General features: G+C 38.4%; 1 long non-coding RNA gene across 1 annotated transcript; it reads right to left on the bottom strand.

Moving 5' to 3' along the window:
• Positions 1-14394: 14394 nt before the first annotated feature.
• Positions 14395-15399, bottom strand: LOC147497165 (uncharacterized). The gene is made up of 3 exons (XR_015196707.1): positions 15133-15399; positions 14697-14754; positions 14395-14589 (listed from the first exon to the last, which is right to left on the bottom strand). It is a non-coding gene; the product is annotated as an uncharacterized LOC147497165 (long non-coding RNA).
• Between the last annotated feature and the right edge of the window lie 1968 nt (positions 15400-17367).

The raw sequence follows: 17367 nt of genomic DNA, 5'->3' as shown, positions 1-17367 counted from the left end.
TTCATTGTAACCAACAAAGAAGCCCTACGATTGAGTGCATCGGCTACTTTATTGTGTTGCCCAAACTTATGTTTGATTACTTTGATAGTGAAAGTGAAGTGCTCGATGTAGTAGTCAACCCATCTTTGATGCATGCGGTTAGAGTTGGTACTGTTTTTGATGTTTTTCAACGCTTGGTGATCGGTGAAAAGAATAAACTCTTGATGAATCGGGTAGTATTCCCAATGCTTAAGTGCTTGATACACAACATACAACTCCATCTCATAAGTCGTCCACTTCTTTCTAGCAACGCTAAGAGCAAGTCCAATAGGGAGCAGTTATAATGGGCTGCTAAAAGGTGCCATATTGGCCCTTTAGCAGTCCTAGCCAAATTTGGCGGCCGAAATTTGAAAAACCAGTCCAATGGAAACTTTTAGCAGCTGTTAAGTTTGGAATACGGACGACAGAGTTAAATTGCAACATACAACATAAACTTTGCCATCTGTACACTCCAGACGCTATAACGCACGAATCTATTCTCAATCTCCTCTCACTACCAAAAATAAACTCGAGAAACTCTTCTTCTCTCCTCACTCCTTCATTCCTCAATCTCCGTTTTTGTGCTCAATACTCATAAGTTTCACTCTCTCCTATTGAAATTCAATTTGAAAAATGTTAATTGAATGTTTAAATGTTAGAATATTGAGGTTAAAGGGATTTTAGAATTGAATTGAATGTTGATTTTAGAATTGAATTGTGATTGAATTAGAATTGTGATTGAATTGAATTGAATTGAATTTAGAATTGAATTGATTTTAGAATTGAATTAAATTGAATTAGAATTGCAAATTTGATTTTAGAATTGAATTGAATGTTGATTTTAGAATTGAATTGAATTGAATTGTGATTGAATTAGAATGTTGGAATTGATATTAGAATGTTAGTTTGAAATTGTGCGTTTTGTTTAAATTGAAGTTATAAAGAGGATATTGTTGATTGGATTACAGGTGCCACGCAAAATGAATAATAAGGGTAAACGATTTTTCGGTTGAAAATCAGTTACTAGATTGACACAAGAGTCGACGTCAGCGCTAAACGTCGATGAGGATGAAAACGAAGTCTATAATTTGCAAAACCCTCCAGTAATTCAATTTCCGGACCCAGTCGATCCACTAACACATGCTACATTGGCTAGAAACCTGAAAACTCACATATCTCATCGTGTAAATATGGTAAGCATTTGATCGTTAAATTTGATTTCTTTAACATCATAATTTGTATTTTCTTTAATTTTAATGAAGTGTTTTGAATAAATGTTTAGGGAGTGAGGGAGGAGATGAAATTGCAGTGTTGTTGGGCATCCGTGAACAATTGGTGAAAGATAATGCTTGACAAAGGAGATTGTTTTGAAAGCATAAGAAATGAAATTTTACAATCTCCGTTTGGGTCATTGTTTCTATGTGGTTATCAAAACGCCGACCGTGGTTTGATATACGCTTTGATCGAGCGGTGGTGGGACATAACTCACACTTTCCACTTTTCACAAGGCGAGAAAGCCCGTTACGTTTGGAGAAGGTTGGTTTACGACTTTTGATTATACACAGCAAAGTTGGCCGAATATAAGGTCAGAGCATTGGGCTAAAGGGGGTATCAAACCCTCCTTTTTTGTGAATGAGTTCATGAAGAAGATGAAAGAGAGTGACGAAGGTTGGTGCTCGACAGGTACAGATCGGGATAGATATTTGCGAGCATTCTATTTTTACTTAATCACGCAATGTTTCTTCCCCACGGGTGATAGTTCACTGAGATTAGGTTGGATAGAGTATTTGGTTTGGTTAGAATACATGCATCAGTATGATTGGGGTGGTGCTATGTTTGGATATTTGATTTACGCGTTGGATCAAGCGTGCCGAGTCCAGATGGTCAATATTGTGGCTTCACCCCTCTTTTACAAGTAAGTTTTAAATTTTTAGTATTATAATTTTATGATAGTATTCACTACACCAAAAAAAGTGTTTACCAATGGCCATATCCGTTATTTATATTTTTACTAACGGTTATATCCGTTAGTTCTGGGGCGTTACTGTCACTTAGGCCAAATTTAGTAACGGATACAATCGTTACTTATAATAATTTTCGTAACGGTTATATCCGTTACTATAATTCTTTATAACGGATATCCAACAGTTGATAGCCCACTTAAATTTATCATTTCTAACGGATGTAACTGTTAGTAATGCTGGGCACTTTTTTCTAGCGAGAAAACAAATTTTGCATGTCACAGATATATCCGTTAGTAATTAATGTGTCGCTTGCTATTTAGTAACTGTGTTTGTAACGGAAATATCCGTTAGTAAACTATAGCCACTCGATATATATATATATATATATATATATATATATATATATATATATATATATATATATATATATATATATATATATATTTGTCTAGAGTGCCACTCTTATAGTGACACTCTTATCTCACTCTTCTCTTGAGCCGTCGGATCTCCCTCAAGATCGAAGATCTCAATGAGGGTAAAAACGTATTTTCCTCATCATCTTCTCAAAAAAAAAAAAAAAAAAACGATCTAACAAAAAAAAAAAGAGGGATCGACTTTATCGACTCCAATTCCATCGCCATTAACAACCACCTAAAAAAGCAGATCTAGCAAAAAAAAAAGGGATCAACTTTATCTATAGTAATTAAAAAAAACATATTTCCATATTTCCATCGCCATTAATCCACCACCGCTCTCTAAACTTCAATCGCTCTCGAAGTTCCAATTAAGGTATGCTTCCATTAACACATTTTATTCTCTACTTTGGCGATGGAAATCGTATTTGTATAAATTGGTTAGTTACTTGATGTACATTGTATCAATTGGTTCAGAAAAAAGTGCATTGTATCTTGTAGTATTTTAGTCCTTGTAAACTTGTAAGTACGACTCAGACTTGTCTGTTTTGAGGAGCTGGAGTAACCATTTTTTTTCCGTATGAGTATACTAAGCGGATAGATGATTTTGACGAGTATTTGTCCATCAAACTGCAATAGTGAAAATCTGTAGTAGTAAGTAATAACTAAGATTTTGAGGAACATTAGCAGCCGATGAGGAAAAGAAACTGCAGCCAATCTACCTATATGCTTATATGGTAGCAAATGTGGCACATTTGATTGGTGCCTAAGCAGTAAGCATACAACATGGTAGAGGTACCCTTGGAGTTGATTCCTCTTCTAGACAGTTCTCGTGTATGCAAACTGGGGTTCTAAAGAAGTAGAACCATATATACAATTCAGAGTCGGAGTGTCGGACCATTGGATCCACTATGTTCAAGAGAGACATACGCTTGCTTTGGGCAACCACCAAAGTTAATAGAACGACAACCAACATAAGCATGATAACTTTCGTTCATCATATATCTATGCTGGGAAAACCTTTTCTGCTATGCAATCAAAATCCTAAATTGCCGAAAAAAATATTCTTCATGCCGTATTCTGTCAGAGTTTTGAACTCTGTCAGAGTTCGGTGAAGTAGCATATTCGGTGAACTCTATCAAAGTTTGGTCAACTCTATCAGAGTTTTGAACTCTTTCAGAGTTTTGAACTTTGTCAGAGTTCGGTGAACTAGCATATTTTTGAATTCTATCGAGTTTTGAACTGAATTCGGTCGACTTTTGAACTCTGTCAGAGTTCGGTGAACTAGCATATTCGGTGAACTCTGTCAGAGTTTTGAACTCTGTCAGAGTTCGGTGAACTAGCATATTCGGTGAACTCTATCAGAGTTTTGAATTCTATCAGAGTTTTGAACTCTGTCAGAGTTCGGTGAACTCTTTCAGAGTTTTGAACTCTGTCATATTTCGGTGAACTCTATCAGAGTTTTGAACTCTGCCAGAGTTCGGTGAACTAGCATATTCGGTGAACTCTGTCAGAGTTTTGAATTCTATCAGAGTTTTGAACTCTGTCAGAGTTCACCGAACTCTATCAGAGTTTTGAACTCTTTCAGAGTTTTGAACTCTGTCAGAGTTCGGTGACAAACACATATTCGGTGAACTCTGTTAGAGTTCGGTGAAGTAGCATATTCGGTGAACTCTGTCAGAGTTCGGTGAAGTAGCATATTCGGTGAACTCTGTCAGAGTTTTGATGTTTAAGTTATTTACACTGTTTATGTACATTGGGATTTTTTACTGTTTAAGTTATTTATATTTTTAATTTTTTTGATTTATAGAAATGGAGACAGAGACATCAATGTTATGTTTATCCAAGTTCAAAATAAATAAATCATTAAATCAAACAATGAAGTTATGAACTTATTGTCTCTCCTGTTGATATCACTAGATTTTTATTTGAGGCCATATCGACTGGAGTACTGCTTGCTTGATTCAAAATAAATATATAGCTCTGTTTCAGGTAACTGTTCTATCTTTCTATCTTTTTTTTATATATATATAATGTTATGTTTGATTCAATTCTTTTGAATTCTAGACACCCATTTTGTACTTTCCCTGTTGATATCACCCATTCTGTTGATATCACCCATTCTTAAAATGAAGTTAAGAATGCATGAAAACCAAAATAAAGCTGAACCTAGCTAGTGGTCATCCATCTAACACAAGTTTCACAAGATTTCGAGTATAACAAAATTTATATTTTCGCAAGTATAGCGGATATATATAGATACGTTCCGTAAGATCCACATCAAATGATATCGAAGTTTTGCATTCACCAAACTCAGGAAGGATAAATCAGTTGATAATCAGAGAAGTGAAGTTAGACAAGCTCTTTGTGACACCATTTAGAATGGTGTAATAGGAAGTAAATACAAGCACAAACTAAGAGAAAACAAAGAACTCGCTGCCCTATGGAAATCCACCAAAGGGATAAGAGTTGTGTTACTAGAACTCACCACTCTATGGAATCCACCAAAGAGATAAGAGTTGTTTCACCAAGAAGAACCACTTCTTCTCAATAAAAGTCTTATATCTTCATTCAAATACTGCTCTACTTCCATTACAAGTCTTAGAGAATTTATAGCTAAATACAAACTTCGGATGCGAAGAGACAAACATTAAAACTATTCCTGATTTTCTTCTAAGTTCAAAGTCAAACTTGAATCTGAACAGGACGTTTCTCCATACATAACACACACCACTAGAAAGCTCATGAAGTCTAGTTTCCAACCAAATTTACGGTTCGCAAAACAAAGGTTTCTAGAGAAAGTTATGATCATTTTGTCGTATGTTGTCAAACTGGACTGCCAATCCAAATTAGAGTTATTTGGGCTATATCTTGGACTTTCGATTGAATGTTTCGTCATCACTTTGGCTTATCGCGAGGAGTCAATCCTGCTACTTGGGCGTACTTCCTTCTCAGGAACGGTGAATAAGGCTAGGTACTACGAGTACAACAAACCCTTATGTGAACTAATGACCAATTCATTGTCCTGAATCAAGCCAAAGCGTCTGTGCTTTATATACAACCAATATACTTAGATGCTTATTGTGTTTCAGTTAACTGATCGACACCAATACATAGTAAATCGAACATTTCAACGTCAGATAAACTCTCAAAGGTAACTAATCGGTTACTACTACTCTTCAAATTCTCATCGATTACTAGTTTATGGTACCGATCTCACAACTAAATTAAATCTTTAAGTTGTACAAAGTCACAAACCTTATTCAAATATTTCTCAAAAAAGCTAACCGAATCCAAAGTCTAAATCTTCCAACAAAGATGTGATCAAGAGAAATGTAGAAACGATACCAAATTCAACATAGAGTTCATACAGATCGATCAAAGGTGAAAAGATGACAAGACACCACTTGAGCACTAATTCGACATCACATATATTATTTATTTGGGATATTTTCAGTAATGTAGGGTAGCATTCTAGCAAAGCGCATCGACAGACATTATAGGGTCGCATTCATGGCGAGGAAGGATATCATAGAACAAAGATCCTTTTCACACACCAAATGTAAACACTCATTCTTTTATGTTAGTACATTATTAGTAAAGAAAACGTTTGTTAAGCAAAGTAGATTTAGGTAACTCACACATAGAGAACAAGAGAAATCCAATAGCAGATCCAACTAAGCAAACACCCCAAAAATCTTATCCACACAATACAATCTTGATACATAATATCCCACTATTTAGCAACAAAGTGCAGAAAATTGAGTTTTCCAAAGTCAGAAGCTAAATACACTAATTAATAGAAGAGTTATTCAGTTTCCTTTTTTCTTTTTGTGTGTGTATGTGTATCACTAGATTTTTATTTGAGGCCATATCGACTGGAGTACTGCTTGCTTGATTCAAAATAAATATATAGCTCTGTTTCAGGTAACTGTTCTATCTTTCTATATATATATATTTTTTTTTATATATATATATATATATATAATGTTATGTTTGATTCAATTCTTTTGAATTCTAGACACCAATTTTGTACTTTCCCTGTTGATATCACCCATTCTTAAAATGAAGTTAAGAATGCATGAAAACCAAAACAAAGCTGAACCTAGCTAGTGGTCATCCATCTAACACAAGTTTCACAAGATTTCGAGTATAACAAAATTTATATTTTCGCAAGTATAGCGGATATATATAGATACATTCCGTAAGATCCACATCCATCCCCATAATCCTTTTACAGGGTGCTCATAGTCTCCATTAAGTTATAGGGCTTTCATGTTGCACTTTCCCTGGGGAACTTTGTTAGTAGTGTTCCAGTCACACTTCACAAGAAAGGATGTAATGTGGACGGAGGCCGGTTTGTCACAACCCAAGTAACATCTAATTTCTGATTATTAAGAAAAATATAATAAACAATGATATGCGGAGCTTCAATTGACTCTTACTTTTGCTCTCACTTACCTAAAGTTCTGAACTAGTTATGTTACTGGTGGTTGAACTCTATGAAAGTCGTTAATGATTGGAATATGGAAGATGCCAAGATGGTATCTTTTATTATAGAATCCATGTCATCCAATCTGTTCTTTTATTACAAGAAAAATATATAATATAAGTACAAATAATTCTTATAGAATTCATGTTAATAGTAATCTTGACACCTTCGTGTCAAAACAAGGTAAGTAATAAGTTTTTGCTACTTAACGATCTCCACGAGACCACGATGTGTAGATCATCCTCGCCAAAAAGTCATGAGTAACTCTATGTTTGTTGAGCTTCATATAAGTGTTCCTTTGATTTATTAGCTTACACATCCTTTGGAACAACATCAATAGCAAAACAGTACATACTCATGTATACTGAATTACTGATAAAATTTACCCAAAAATAATAAAAATAAAAATAATGCATACTGATAAATCAATTTAGTTTTTGAGTTAGAGACTTAAGATCGAGTATCGACAGTTGTTCCCTTTTGATTAGGGGTGGTCATTGAGTCGAGCGAGCCGAGTATTGGCATGCTCAGATTCGGCTCATGAGTTTTCGAGTCGAGTTCGAGCCGAGGTCAAACTCAATGTCGAGCTCCACTTTGTGCTCAAACTCGACTTGATTTGAATTATAATTAGCTCGAGCTCGACTCGACTCGACTCGTTTTACAAAACGAGCTCGAGTGAAGCTCGACTGCTCGAGCTCGAGACACGTAGGTCATGAGCTTGCATCTGGAAACAGTGGCATATATACTCAAAATTGTTGAATAAACCCCATTTTTGTATGATTTAAGTACAAAAATTCCAAAAAACGTAACCAAGGTCCGATTCTAAGTCACAAGAGAATTGGTGCTTACACCGGCGGTTGTCGTTGCCTTTAAAGTTACTTAACTACAAGTAAAGAGAGAGTCCCCTGTGGAACTTGATGAGGATTATATTCGCTTTAGAATGGGGTCTTGCGGACATACCAAAGATGGGGATGAAAACAAAAGAGGGAAAGAGTCGTCTTACTTTCGGTCGAAGCACCAAGCCTTAGTAAAACAAGATGTGATTTGATCTCAACCTCGATCTCTATAGTTACTCATCACACTACAAAAGACCAATCTCTTGTTACTAATATTAAGTAATCCGGGGACCACATCATTTATGTACGCTCTCGCCAAGAAGGGGTACTACCTCTCCTCAACATCCCTCGCTGCGAGGGTAGGTGGTAGTTTGGCTTAGCCTTACCCCCAACCCGCATCAAACTTATATCTAATTTAGGCAGGGGCGGGTAGGTGCAGAAAGTCGCCTTTCGGGGACATGCTTTGTTGAAGACATCTCTATACCCATTTAGGAGTGAAGGGGCCTAGTAGGTTCCTCCTTGGAGAGATAAGTACTGATTGAGATAGGGCAGTCCTTGTAGAATTGGTTGGGTTTTCATGCAGCAGCGTTAAAGTATATTACTTAGTAACAGTTAGTGGCATTCTCCCCTTCTTCATATAGCCTACTTGGACTAGATAAACCTATGCCTCTCCGACCTAGGCCCGGGCATTTGTCCTTAAGTCCTTCAAGGAGGCCAGGTTGTTCGTGTTGGAGAGAGCTCGACCGTCGCCATGCTTCTTAGATCGAGTCAACGCCTATTTATTGTCCTATGTTATCTAGGAATATGAGATTCCGCTTTAACATTTATCACTTTAAACTTCCGAAGTCGGGTAGACAAATGTTCCATCCATCTGGATTTTGTACGGCAATGACCAAGTATAGTCCCATTCAATTAAAAGGAATGACGATGTTGGCGACCTTTATTTCTTATCTTGTCTTGGAAGGTCATTTTGCTACGGCAGATGGAAGTTGCCAAGAGTTACGCTCACCATGGCGGAGTGATCCTCTTCCTATTGATCAAAAGCCACGCGCTGGTTTAGAATTCTATTCTAAGGGCACCCCAAAGATCTCAAGTGATTAGGCAGGTTTTCAAAGAAATAACTAAACTCGCCAAGCAGCTTTCAAAGTTGGTTTATTGATGCTTGATGACATACCTTGATTGCTAGCAGCAAGATTCCACAAAGCTTTAAAGGCTTTGAAAAAGTCCCACCCCTTAATAAAAGCTTATGGCCTAAGAAATTCTTTTTAAGTTTAGATGTTGTAAAACTTCAACTCACACGCCAGACAAACTAAAAGAGGTTACCCGACTTGCTAGTTTTCCCGAATCACGATGTCTTATATTGTCTTTCTCTTATGCCGCGTCGACTATTTTCGTTTTACAAATGTGCTTCTTTTTTCGATGTTCATTATCTCCATGGCGGCTTTAAAGTTTTACATGAGTCATTCTCGCAAAGTTTTCCTAGTCGATTTCGCATGCTTGAATTAGATTGGGTTTTTTTTGTTAGTGTGTGGAGGGGGGATTTAATAAAGGAGTATAGTTTGCCTAGATACATGCACACCTTAGATATAGATTGGCATGCACACCGCCTTATTTCGTTCTTTGTTTTTTCACGTTGGTATTGCAACAATTTGAATTAGTTGAATGTCTTATTTTTAACTCCTATTTATTTTGTAGCAATGCCTCAACAAAGAATCTGAATGTGAAGAATGCAAAGCAAAAGTGTTTTCACGGGTGCTAAAGTTGTTAGGTGGGGGTAGTAGTAGTTCGGGTCGCGATGAGGAGCCCGAGAAAAAGAGGAAGGAGAACAACCACTTCGCATCGGTCAGTAGTAGGGGGATCGGAAGCGGATGATCCCAAAGAATGTTGTAAGTGGTGTAGAGTTAGGAAATCAAAAGAGAAGAAAGGGACAGTTGAAAGTGATGTAGATGTAGATGTAGATGTAGATTTAGATTTAGATGTAGATGTAGATGTAGATGTAGATGAAGATGACAATGACGTAAATATGGATCGTGGGAAGAGTGTAGTTCTAAGTCATGCCGATAGTGAAGAAGAGGGTGTTGATGATGCGTAAAGAGACCGACGAGAGGAGGGAAAGGGGACGCCGAGGACGAGGGAGGAGGAGGAGGATGACGAGGATGACGAGGAAGTCCATGTACTTGCACCTCCAATGAATATTGTGAGAAAGTCTAACAAATGACTTGGAGTTCAAGAGAGGTGTTTATGGAGGTGGCCCTTGTGTGTCACATCTGTTGTATGACTATGCAAAGGCACACGGGCTCGCGATGTTTGGGAGGGGCAGGTAATATTATCATATAGTGTCTATTAGTATTTAAATTTTGTATTACTTAAACTTGTGCATACATTAATACTAAGTTTTTGTTGTTTTAGGCGGAGCGAGGGTGTTGAAGTGCCATGGGCACCTAAACAAGTTGGTACAATGGGATATCGAGGAGAGTGTTCGACCGCGCTTCTACTTTTTCACGTGGAGCTTCAAAGGACCGGCTTATGTGCTCGTCTTAGGTGTATACAGGCATCGATCCCGTGTTGGTCTCTGCGTTTGTGGAGAGGTGGCATCCGAGACCAACACGCTTCATATGCCGTGCCGTGGGGCGAGATGACAATCACGTTGGGCGATGTTTCCCAACTCTTAGGAGTTCCGGATCGAGGCAAAGCAAAGGATCGGGGACACCGATTTGACCTTGGATCGCACAAAAAGACTCCTCCACAAAAATCTTGGCATACCTATGGATAAGATAGATCGCGGAGATGAAATCCAATAAGTTCACTTCCAAAGTTAGGATGGATTTCTTGATGAAGCGCTTCTTTGGGAAGGTAAATGATGAAGATTTACGTGATGAAAATGGGGTTGTTGTGAAGAAGGCGCCAACCCAAAAAGAGGTGCAGTTTTGTTGTGAGAGCTTATCTGTTATTTTTCTTTGGATGTACCGCCTTCACCGACATCGCCCTGAAACCTGCAGTTCCGCTTGTTATCCGAGAGATCGCCAAATTTGTGCCGAGATCAAAGACTACGCTGGGGTGCAGCCTTCTTTACGGGCTTACTTGTACGGGGTCTTGGGACCGCCACAAGTGCCAAGGTGAAGGGTGTTTCGTGCTATTTCACTCTCCTACGGTATTAGTTTTTGTTTTTCTTTTCAATGTCAATTTTATCTATCTATTACAATATTAACTTCGGTGTCTATATTAATGTAGGCATGGATTTATGAGTACTTCCTCAGTGTTCGTGCCATACCCAAATGAGGACTATTATTTGAGCATGTCCCGCGGCTAATAGGTACTCGCCACTCGATCTTTTATGCTAGCACAACAAACATTGAAGTATACCCGAGCACCATTGATAATATGACTTGTACCGATGTAAGCATTTTTGTATGTAAATAGTTTTATTTATTAATTAATATTATTAGTATGTGATTAATGATTAATTTCCTCGATCATATGCTATTTGACAGTTGAATGGTATCCCTATGTTGAAGTCCGAGCTACGGCCGGTGGATAAAATAGCATTTTTCGAGGGATTTATATGCTTTCTTGATAATGTCGAGCAGTACAATGTTGTGAGGGTTGTGCATCAGTTGGGTCATATGCAGTTTGTACCCTCAGATCCCCCAAAACCAAAGACCTCGACGCGAACTACTTCCGGACGCGGGTATGATGTGAAATTTAATATTGCGTCTTCCTACTGGAGTAATTGGCAGAATCACTTGATTCAACTTGAACAATGAGGACCCATTCCGTCTTATCCATGGGAGTGTGTTAGTAGATACATGAGTTGGTACGAAAACAATAGTCATATTCGAATGATAAACCCTGATCATCTTAGTCACTACTCCCTACAGAGTCTTCCATATCATAATCTGGTGAGTTAATATCTTACAATGTTAATTTTTGTTTTGTTTTGTTTTGGTATTTTATAAATGTAAATGTATATACTAATGTAGTTTTGTGTTTTAATTTTGACAAACCCCTCGTCGCCGATGAAATTTCGCTTTGCTCAATCAAGGCCTCGCAATTGGGTGGGATCAAGATTCCAGAGAGGATGCCTGAAACGAGTTCATGGAGGCATACAATTTGACCCGTGCAAGTTCATTGGGGACGATATAAATTGAAGGAGCATAGGATTTAGGTATATTGAGTTTGGTTAGTTTAGGTTTTAGGTTAGTTTGGTTAGTTTACTTCCTTTTATCTTGTGTTGGGACGAAAGTGTTGGAAATGGAAATGGTTTGTTTGTGTTAGTTGAGATGATGCGGGAGTGTTTATTGGCATTTGAGATGATGTTTGGTTTTGCTTTACTTTTCAGTTTGTGTTAGTTGAGATGATGCAGGAGGTTTTTATTGGCATTTGTCTTTCTTTGTTCTTTTGAGAGTTGATCATGACTTAAGTTCAAGAGTTTTCCAATCAATGAGGTTTCTAGATTTGGTGTTGGATTTGACATATGTGGTAGTATTTATACCGATTCATGTGTTTTTATGGGGGTAATTAGGCAAATGGTGGGGCGAAGATGGTGAACATGAGGAAGCAAGTGGAGAGGTTAGTTTTTCTGTCCGGACCTTAATAAAGCAGTTTTGATTTAACTTTGCTTGACCGATCCGTTTATTCAATTTTTTGTTTTGCAGGAAGGAGATAAAGTCGAAAGTTAGATTGGAAATCTCTTTGTAGTCAAAAATGTTATGTTAGGACTCTTTTGTAAGTGCAAGTTGTTGATATGTAGCAACTTAGCTTTATGTTCATAATTCGCACAATGTATTTCACATGGTGTCACATTGTTGAAATATGAAATGATAGTGATCTTGCTTTGGACTTGTCATTCTTTTTTCATGTTCACCTAAGATTCTAGGGTTTCATGTATTTCATGTCACATTGCCTTTGGTTATGTTTATGCTATTAGCGTGCATTGATTTTAATAGGACGCCTGCTCTGCCGCTGATTAAACAGTTATACTACTTACCCATGGCTGCGCCAGATGTGCTTTGCTTAGATCTCAGTTTATATCCATTCAATGGCTCTTCTTGTGCTCTCCCACAATTTATGATTTTAATTTGTCACATCGAAGTATCTCTATTAATAATCTAATGCGAAACATTGTCCCAATGTTATCTCTAATGTCCCAATGTTATCTCTATTAGTATCTCTAATGCAGAACACAAAAATCCCAATGTTATCAACAAAAAATCCCAATGTTATTTACCAAAACACAAAAATCTAATGCAAAGATGCGCAATGTTTTTGCCAAAACACAAAAGATCTGCTTTTTGCCTCTTGAACGGTGTGGTCACACCGTTTGGGGGAAAAGTCCAAACGGTGTGGCCATATCGTTTTATTTGAACTTGCAAAAAATGCGCGGTCTGTTTGGACTTTGTCCCAAACGGCATGGCGCGGTCTGTTTGGACTTAGTCCCAAAAACGCACACCGTTTGGACTTAGTTCCAAACGGCATGGCCACACCGTTGAGACTAAGGCCACAAAAAAATGGCATGGCCACACTGTTTTTGGTGTACTAAGCGGTGTGGCCACAAACCCGCTTGACTAAGCCCAACGGCCATGCCGTTTGGGACAAAGTCCAAACAGACATGCCATTTTTTTTTTGCAAGTTCAAAGTCCAAACGGCATTACACTTGGCATTAGTTCCAACGGCATGGCCAACCCGCTTACCAACGCCAAAATGCCGCTGGGACAAAGTCCAAACAGACACGCCATTTTTTTTGCAAGTTCAAAGTCCAAACGGCATGGCCACACCGTTTGGCATTAGTTCAACGGCATGGCCACACCGTTTGGTACTAAGGCCAAACGCGTGTGGCCATGCCGCTTGGGACAAAGTCCAAACAGAACCGCCATTTTTTGCAAGTTCAAAGTCCAACGGCATGGCACACCGTTTGACATTAGTTCCAAACGGCATGGCCACACCGTTTTGGTACTAAAATGGGTGGCATGCCGTTTGGGACTAAGTCCAAACGGCCCATGCCGTTTGGGACAAAGTCCAAACAGACACGCCATTTTTTTTTGCAAGTTCAAAGTCCAAACGGCATGGCCACACCGTTTGGCATTAGTTCCAAACGGCATGGCCACACCGTTTAATTACTAAGAAACGGTGTGGCCATGCCGTTTGGACCAAGTCCAACGGTGTGGCCATGCCATTTGGGACAAAGTCCAAACAGAACCGCCATTTTTTTCGCAAGTTCAAAGTCCAACGCATGGGCCACACCGCTTTGGCCTTTAGTTCCAAACGGCATGGCCACACCGTTTTGGACTTACTTAGTCCAAACAGACGCCATTTTTTTTATCCAAATTCAAATCCAAACGATATGGCCGTACTAAGTCCATATCGTTGATGTTGATGTTTTGGCAACTTATCAGTTTGGTTTGTTTGTGTTGATGTTGATTGATAATCATACGAGTTGAGGTAAATTTGTTGTTGACAAACGTTGGCATTATACTGGTGGTATAGTATCTGCATCAATACATCATATCAACTTACGGAACAAAATTGCAAGTGGGCACGCTTGTGTAACAACAAGAACATTTATAATAAGCACATCAAAATGCTTTATGCAATCCCAAATATTATTGTTCTCAGATTACAACATTTAAGCACATCGTAATGAATTAGCAACAAGTATAGCCCTTCAAGCACCTAGCTTTGGCTTGTTCAAGCCTTTCACTCCAAGTTTCAGCTCTCTTCAACTTCTCCACCTTCTTTCAACACTTCTGCTTCTTCTCTCGCTCTTTTCACGACAATTTCTCCCGTTGTAGCTAATAACTCAATTTTGACGCACTTTCTTCGAATGGTGCATAGTCAAGGTGGCAGTGATACTGTGGCATCTTGTGGAACTGTAGCAGTCAGAAACATAACCGCAGAGAATGATGAAAAGACTGAAGATCGACTGATGCAAAGTCGAGGGGCTGGAAACGAAAAGATGAGTAGGCAGTATTTTTACCTAAAGCAAAGCTTTGCCTCCAGATTCTCCATTTCTCCTTGAGCCATACTTCTCTTTTCTTCAACATCAATGAGATTAGAACTCAGTCTAATTAAACTCCCCAAATGTAACCTAAACCAGCAATATTGAACTTTGAAAATAAAAAGGGAGAAAGAAGTTATCAAAAAAAGCACCGGTCTATCATTATGATGTTTCCTATCTAGGGCCTAGCTAGCAGACAACATTAGATACTATCCAATGGACATAATGATGCAATGGAACACAACCCTCGACACAGTTCAACTTAACAACACTTGATAAAACTCTAACAAGGCTGCCATATCTAAACCACTCTTAACAAGTCCAGACATCAATGAAGTCCATGACGCGCAGATAAAATATCATTAGAACTAGTGAACATTTAGAATCAAAGAGTTTTGAATAAAGCTATACTTACAATCGACAGATTACATATTATTTTTCTCCGGACAATTTCTTGAGTCATGGTTAGCAATCTGTCCACATCTGTGACACTTTCTTCCTGAATTGTTTAGGGCTATCTCTTTGGGGGATTTCCATCTATCCGCTTTCTTCTTCCCCCTCCCTTTTGTTTGAGAAATGTTGGGATTCAAAATCAATAGCTGAAATAAAGACCGAATTAAAATAAATATTTATATCAAATTAAACACCGAATTAAACACTAAATTTATATCAAATTAAACATTCAAATAAAAAAACCGTGATGTATTAACCGAAGGTATCAAAGGCTCGCAATCGAGGCTCTGCAACTTCTCAAGTCTCCTTTGTAGGAAGTCTCATTAAACTTTGAAATTTCAATAGCCATTTCACCAATCTCTTCAATAAAATATGAATAACCCTCAAAAGTATCGACGATCGTAGCCACTTTGAGAAGCAACCTTGATAGAATGAGCCACTCTCAAAGGTTCATTTGAGACATTCCCACCACAAATCCAAAGATCAAACTCCGCTCTATAAGTGTTAGACTTTTGCATCCACCGCGTCAATCTAAAATGGTTTGGAATCTCTTCAATCTCGTAGCGATAAAACCTTTTAAGATATGACCACAAAGCAAACCCATAAACTGAAAGTACTTGCATTCGCAGCTCCCTCTAAGGTTCCTCTATCGAAACTCACTCATCCAAACAGAATTCTTCAAATGGGTCTCTCCATTTCACCATGTAACCCTGGTTCCATACCTGTAAATTTGTTCCCCATCAATTTTGTACTCCATCTTTGCCTTTTCTAGTTGCTCTTTAAATTTATTGAATATTGAGATCGTATAGACCTTCTTCGGCATGCATAAGGATGAAAGCATCGTTAGGCACAATCCGTGAACTATGCTCTGTCGCGGTAATCGAATCTCTTTCTTTCCTAGCAAGCAAAGCCAAAGACTTCTCATTACCATGTACAAACTGCATAAAGCGTAGTCGCCGAATTGACAAACCGGTCATAATGAGCATTCATCGATTCATTCACCGGTCGTGTGCATACCGGCAAAAAGGTGTCACCGAGATAACAAGGAACCCATTTCTCCCGCATTGAATATATCTCTCATTAACCAAGGATTTTCAGACAACTCATACTTCTCAATGATTGTACACCATCTTCTCTCAAAATCAACAATCCTATACGAAAAAGAAATAGTGTTCTTCAACTCAGTTACCAATGTCTCAAATTTGGTAAATGACATCTTCTCTTGAATTTCTGCATAATATGCCAAAGACAATAACGATGACGAGTATTAGGAAACACTTTGGCAATGGCTGCAGTCATCGCTCTATCCTGGTCAGTGATGATTACAGTTATGCGACGACGACCACCCATGGTCGCAAAGCCGCCTTAAATAGCCATATGAATGTATCTTACGTCTCATCAAGCAACAATGCGCAACCAAACTGAATCGACTGATAATGATGGTTGACTCCAGTAAAAGGGGCAAAAGGCATGGAATATGCATTGGTACGATATGTTGTATCAAAAGACACAACATCCCCGAAATATTCATATTGGCATCGAGACCTCCCATGAACCCAGAAAAAGTTCACCGCAGTCCCATTTTCATCTAAATCAATAGCGTAATAGAACCGGGGATCCTCAGCACTCTTCTGCATAAAATATTGCAGCACGGCAGTTGCATCACCTTCTTTAGGCATCTTTCTGGTCAAACCATAATAATGGTTCCAACAATCTTTCTGTGTAAACCCAACTTCCTCTCCATGGAAAACAGATGCCACTTTCCCAACAGATAAACTGTTATCACTAAATATCTCGGTCAAGCACTTCGCTGCTTCAGGCATATGTTTGTTAGTTTTCATGCAAATTCTCTTCGATGGGGTCACCAGACCGTGACTATGGTCATTATGAGCAACGCTGACCTCATATATCTCTTCATGCATTCTTTTCTTAATACGAATTCTAGCTTGGCAACCACACCGGATAGTTGATGTATTTCTTGATCGGACTTCATCTCTCTTGTTAACCCTTCACGTGAGCAAACCAAGAAAACAACCAAACCAAATCCACCTTGATTTTTTTGCTTGAAGTCGTCCAACACGAAGTCTCAAATCCCTCTTGTTGACCATACTCTTTGTAATAAGTCTTTGCCTCGTCAACACTTGTAAAAGTCATTCCTATATAAGGAGCAGCTAATGTTTGCGTGCCTTGAACAGGG

This window comes from Coptis chinensis, chromosome 5, assembly GCF_015680905.1.
Source record: "Coptis chinensis isolate HL-2020 chromosome 5, ASM1568090v1, whole genome shotgun sequence".
NCBI classification, from domain to species: Eukaryota; Viridiplantae; Streptophyta; class Magnoliopsida; order Ranunculales; family Ranunculaceae; genus Coptis; species Coptis chinensis.
Note: the sequence above shows the minus strand (reverse complement) of the source record. Positions and strands in the feature narration are given on the sequence as shown.